A 6,106-nucleotide genomic window follows, 5' to 3' on the forward strand; every position below is an offset into this window, starting at 1 on the left:
TTTTTCCACTGAAGGATAATAATCAGTTCTGCTGGGTAGGTGATTCTTGGTTAAAATCCTAGTTCCTTTGGCCTCTGGAATATCATATTCCAACTCTTCTGATCCTTTATTGTAGAAGTTGACAAATCTTGTCTTTCTCTGACACTTAATCTATCATATATGAATTGTTTCTTTGTGATTGCTTGCAATATTTTCTCCTTGATCTGGGAACTCTGGAATTTGAGTATAATATGTCTAGCAGTTTTTGTTTTGGGAACTCTTTCAGGATGTGGTTGGTGGATTCTTTTAATTTCTATTTTACCCTTTGGTTCTAGAATATCTCGGCATCTTTCCTTAATAATTTCTTGAAAGATGATGTCTAAGCTCTTGTATTGATCATACCTTTCAGGTAGTCCATTATTTTTAAATTATTTTTCCTGGATCTATTTTTCCAGGTTAGTTGTTTTTTCAATGAAATATTTCACATTGTCTTCTATTTTAAAAAATTCTTTAGTTTTGTTTTATTTTTACTAAATTTCTCATGAAGTCTGTTAGTCTATACTCTCTCATTTCTTCTTCTGTTTTTTTTTCTCCTTTGGTTCTAATACTTCTTTACAATACCATAGTTCTGAAAACATGTTTAATATCATTGCATATATATGGCTTATATCAGATTGCATGCTGTTGATTGGGGGAAGGGGAATGGAGGAAGGGGAAGAAAATTTAAAACTCAAAATCTTATAGATATGAATTCTGAAAACTAAAAACCAACAAATAAAATTAAAAGAAAAGTTCAGTCAGTTGCAAGTGACTGATTCACCCCAATACAGATCTTGGACTAAGAGGGAGTTGGTATTCCACATTTTTGTGGTTAGTATGAAACAAAGTTTCATACTAGTGAGAGATTTGGGATGATAAGAGTAATCTCTTATAGAACACTCCAAGGAAATAGGTCACTTATACATGAAAACTTACACACAATAAGGAAAAGATTCATTTTATCATTAGAAACAAAGACAAAGAAGGATATAGTGAGATTGGATATTTGAGGGATGTGAAATGAAGAACAGGGGAAAAGACCAAATTTTTGGCTTCCCAATGTTGTTTCTGATTATATTATCTTTTATTGTGGAGGAAATATTTTTTTTTTATACACAGAAGGATTTATTTCAAAACCAGTAAGACACTACTACATCATGACATGGTCACACTGGGCTTTTAACACAAGACTTGCTCTACAATGCTGCAGAGGCGCATAAAACACAAATTCATTCTGAAGCATAGCCATTAAATAAAACAAAAAAAAAAACCTTTTTAATGAGAACTCAGAATTAAAACTTCAGAGAAGCCCAAAGTCATACTTCCATTCAGGGACTTGATACAAAAAAATTTAGTTTGAACTGCTATTAGCAAGTGGCACGAGCCACCTTCAAATGAATCTTCAAATTGGAAAATACTGCTTCTCTACCTGTTGGGGAGAGGTTGCAAATGGAATAATTTAGTATGATTTGTAGCTATTTTGATGACCGTCTTGCCTGGACACTTTCCCATAACCACTCTGCTGGTCACCACCTGTTCCAGAAGCTTTTCCTGCAAACCCGCCTCTGGAGCCCCACTGCTGCTACTGCTGATACTGCTCCTTGGACATGGCTACTTTTATTTCACATTTACTAAGACCAACGTTGTGATACTTCTTTTCCATTATTTTCTTCACTGGTTCCTCTTCTTTAAAGGTGATAAAGCAGAATCTGTGCCTCTTGTTGGTCTTGTTGTCCATGGGGAGCTCTATAGACTCCACCTCACCAAAAGCACCTAAGTACCCCCTTATTTTCTCTTCAGGTTTATCTGAGGAAAAGCCACCAAATTTTTTTTTTTACAAGTTCTTTTGTTTTCATGTCCTTGGCCCTTTTAGGATCAATCACTTTGCGATTCAATTTGTGTTCTTTCTGGTCTATGACCTTATCTACACTCTCCAATTCTTTAAATAGTACAAAGCCGAAACACCTTGATCACCCTGTGATTGGTTCTAACTTCAGAGGGCAGTCTACAACTTCACCAAATTTGGAAAAGTAGTCCTTCAGATCTTTCTTTGCAATGTCCCAACTAAGGCCTTCAATGAATGTTTTCCATTCTTCCTGCTGTGCCGTCACTGCTTCAGAATGTGTGGAGGAAATATTGAAAAAATAAGGAAGTTCTTGATTTCTGAATGTTCCAGTTTTATATTTCATCTTATTTTAAAATAAAATTTTATGTTCATTTTTAGTTTACATCATTCATTTCCACAAGATTTTGAGTTACAATTTTCTCCCCATCTTTCCCCTACCCACCACTTCAAAACAGTGATCCCACTGTATACCCCCTCCCTCAGTCTGGTCTCTCCTAGATCCTCCCCTATGCCTCCTTCTAGTTTCTGGTAGAGCAAGATGGATCTCTATACCCCAGTACCTTTATATCTTATTTCCCAGCTGCATTTAAAATTATATATATTTGATTTAAAACTTTTGTATTCCAGATTTTTTCCCTTCCTCCCTCATCACCCACCCTTATGAAAAAGACAAGTAATTCACTCTAGGTTGTAAATTGGGGCAGCTAGGTGGTACAGTGAGTAGAGGACCAGTCCTGGAGTCAGGAAGACCTGAGTACAGATCTGGCCTCAGACACTTAACAAAAAAATAAAACTTGCCATGTGACTTTGGGAAAGTCACTTAACCCCAATTGCCCTCCAAAGACCCCCCCAAAATATATAGGTTGGAAATGTGTAGCTATGCAACACATTTTCATAGTGGGCATATTGTAAAAGATTGATCATATTTCTCTCCATCCTATCTTGCCCCACATTTGTTCTATAATCTGTGTTGACACTGTCCCTTTTCAAAAGTGTGTGCTTCCAACTTCCCTCCCCACCCCCCACCTGACCTCCCCTCCATTTTCCCCCACCTAATCCTTTTCCCTCTACTCTCATAAAGGGCAATTTACCCTATTTAATGTATATGCCATTCACTCCCTAAGTGAAATTCAAAAGGAGTAAGGTTGACCCATTCCCTTTTTCCTTCCTGCTCTTCCCCTCCATTGTAACAGTTTTCCCTTGCCTCTTTTATGTGAGATACTTTACCCTATTCTTTCTCTTCCCATCTCCTCTCATTATATTCCTCTCTCATCTCTCAATTTCACAATTTAAGTATCTTCCCTTCCTATTCAACTAGTCCTGTGCGCTTTGTCTATGTGTACCTATACACATATATATGCATTCACATATGTATTTATACACCCATATACACTACTGTATAAACATGTGTATGTGTGTGTATATACACACACACACACACATACAGGTATATGTGTGTGTATTTGTATTCCCTTCCACTATTTTCATACTGAGAAAAGTTTCATAAGTTACAATTATCATTTTTCTATGAAGGAATACTAGTTCAACTTTGATAAGTTCCTTATGATTTCTTTTCCCCTCTTACCTTCTCAATCTTCTCTTGCTTCTTGTATCTGAATGTCAAATTTTCTATTCAACTCTGTTTTTTTCATCAATAATGCTTGAAAGTCCTCTATATCATTGAATGACCATTTTTCCCCTGAAATATGATATTTAGTTTTGTTGTATAGGTGATTCTTGGTTTTAATCCCACCTCCTTTGACTTTTGGAATATCATATGCCAGGCCCTTTGGTCCCTCAGTGTAGAAGGTGGCAGATCCTGTGTTATAATGATTGTGTTTCCACAATATTAAAATTGTTTCTTCCTGGCTGCTTGTAATATTTTCTCCTTGATCTGGGAACTCTGGAATCTGGCTATAATATTCCTAGGAATTGTCTTTTTGGAATTTTTTTCAAGAGGTAATTGGTGGATTCTTTCAACCTCTATTTTGTCCTCTGGTTATAAAGTATCAGGTCAATTTTCCTTGTGAATTTCTTGAAGGATGATTTCTAGGTTCTTTTTTTTTATCATGGCTTTCAGGTTGTCCAATAATTTTTAAGTTATCTCTCCTGGACCTATTTTCCAGGTCAGTGTTTTTTTCAATGAGTTATTTCATATTGCCTTCTATTTTTTTCATTCTTTTGCATCTGTTTTAAGAGCATCTTGATTTCTCATAAAGTCCCTAGCTACCATTTGCTCCAATCTAATTCTGAAGAAATGATTCTCTTCAGTGAGCTTTTGAGATTCTTTTTCCACATTGCAAATTCAGTTTTTGAAGGCATTCTTCTCCTTGTTGGCTTTTTGAGTCTCTTGCCATTTGACTTAGTCTATTTTTAAGGTGTTACTTTATTTGGTCAGGTTGTTGACTCTCTTTTCATGACTTTCTTGCTTCATTCTCATATCTCTTCCCAATTTTTCCTCCACTTCTCTTATTTGGTTTTCAAAATCCTTCTTAAGCACCTCTATGGCCTGTAACCAGTTCATATATTTCCTGGAAGCTTTTGGTGCAGGGGATCTGACTTCATTGTCTTCCTCTTGTTCCATGCTTTGTTCCTTTTTGTCCCCCAAAAAGGAGTCCAAAGTCAGAATTTTTTGCTTGCTTTGTTTCCTTTGCTTGCTCATGTTGCCTTAATTCTCAATTCCTTAACTTTTGAGCATTTTGACACAGTAGAACTCAGCTTCCAAAGAGGAGAGCTTTGTGCCAAATCACTGGGGTTTTCTCAGCTGCCGGAACTATTATTTGGGTGTCCTCTGAGAAGCCTCTACTGTCTCTGGCAAACTGGTCACACACCCCAGGATGTCCACCTTGGACAGCAATTCAAATCCAAGCAGATTAAAGCAATAGTGATTACCCCTCATACTTGGTCTCCGTACAGTCTGCAGGCCAGGAGCTCTGAAGCATCCATGCAGTGGCAACTGCATGCCACGGAGCCTCAGCAGCTTCTTGCCCCAGGAGCAAAGTCTGCACCACACTTAGGAACTCCCTTTTCCTGCAAAGTCTACACTGACCTCTCACTTTGGCATCTATGGGTTTATAATTCTGGAAACCACCACATATGCTTGTGATCCACTCTCTGGAAGTCAGCTCAAGTCATGGATGGTCAGGGCACCCTAAAGCAAAAGCTCAGACTCATATATGGCTGCTCCCAGCATGCTGCACTTACTCTTCCTGCCGATCTGCTGGGCTGACTTCAGTGTTAGGTTTGTTTTTCTCTTTCACTTTGTGGGTTCTGCAGCTTTAAAGCTTGTTAGATTCATTTTTATAGGCATTTGATGTGGTTATGGGGGGAACACGGGGAGTCTTCCTGCTTCTGTGCTGCCATCTTGGCTGCTCTATACTTCCTCTTATTAACCAAAAATCTCCTCTTATTTAAAATTAACTTTTTATATTTTTAAGTTTGAATACACAATAGAAGAAGGAAAATCAATATTTTATAAACTTAAATACAAAATAAGAAAATATATATATATTGCCATGTTCATAGCAGAATGTAAAAGAATTGAAAATATTCAAAAATAAATTTCCATTTTAAGAAAGGCTATACAATAAGTAATACATATTATGTTCAGAGATATACATTTTTTTCTTCTTTGTAAGCTTCCTTTTGATGAAACATGCTATCCATCTCCAGAGAAAGAACTGGTAGAGCCTGAATGCTAATAAAAATACTTTTCTTTCTTTATTTTCTTGGTTATTCTGGCTGTTTTCTTTCACAGAATAACTTACATGGAAATGTGTTTTGTTTTACTACACATATATAACCTATGTCAAATTGCTTGCCTTTTCAATGATAGTGGACAGGGAAGGAGAAGGGAGAGAATTTGGAAACCAAAATTTGGGGAAAAGAATGCTAAAATTATTTTTATGTGTAATTGATAAAATTAAAATATTAAATAAGAAGAGAAATTATGTATATATGGGAGATTTGATATTCCAAAAACCTAATTACAAAAAGTAGTCATATAATAAAGTATTAAATTAAATACTTTTTAAAAATCTATTCCAAGTACCTGTTTGATGACATGCTGAGTTCTTTGATTAAATCAGAAAGAGATCAGGTTGATAGGATGAAGAATAGTAAGCCATGTCTCCAGGCGAACATTAGAAGTCAGTACTAGGTCTAGTAAACAGGCCTGAAGAGTGAGTAGAAAACACACTAGGCTGAATAAGGGGAAACTAAAGAATATAAATGAAGATTGGA

General features: G+C 36.3%; 1 pseudogene; it reads right to left on the reverse strand.

Annotated features, from left to right (window-relative positions):
* Positions 1-1,020: 1,020 nt before the first annotated feature.
* On the reverse strand, positions 1,021-2,207 carry LOC138142463 (heterogeneous nuclear ribonucleoprotein D0 pseudogene; annotated as a pseudogene).
* Between the last annotated feature and the right edge of the window lie 3,899 nt (positions 2,208-6,106).

Source organism: Petaurus breviceps, unplaced genomic scaffold (genome assembly GCF_028583685.1).
Source record: "Petaurus breviceps papuanus isolate PSGF00001 unplaced genomic scaffold, PetGlider_PUasm1.0 90579, whole genome shotgun sequence".
Lineage (NCBI taxonomy): Eukaryota > Metazoa > Chordata > Mammalia > Diprotodontia > Petauridae > Petaurus > Petaurus breviceps.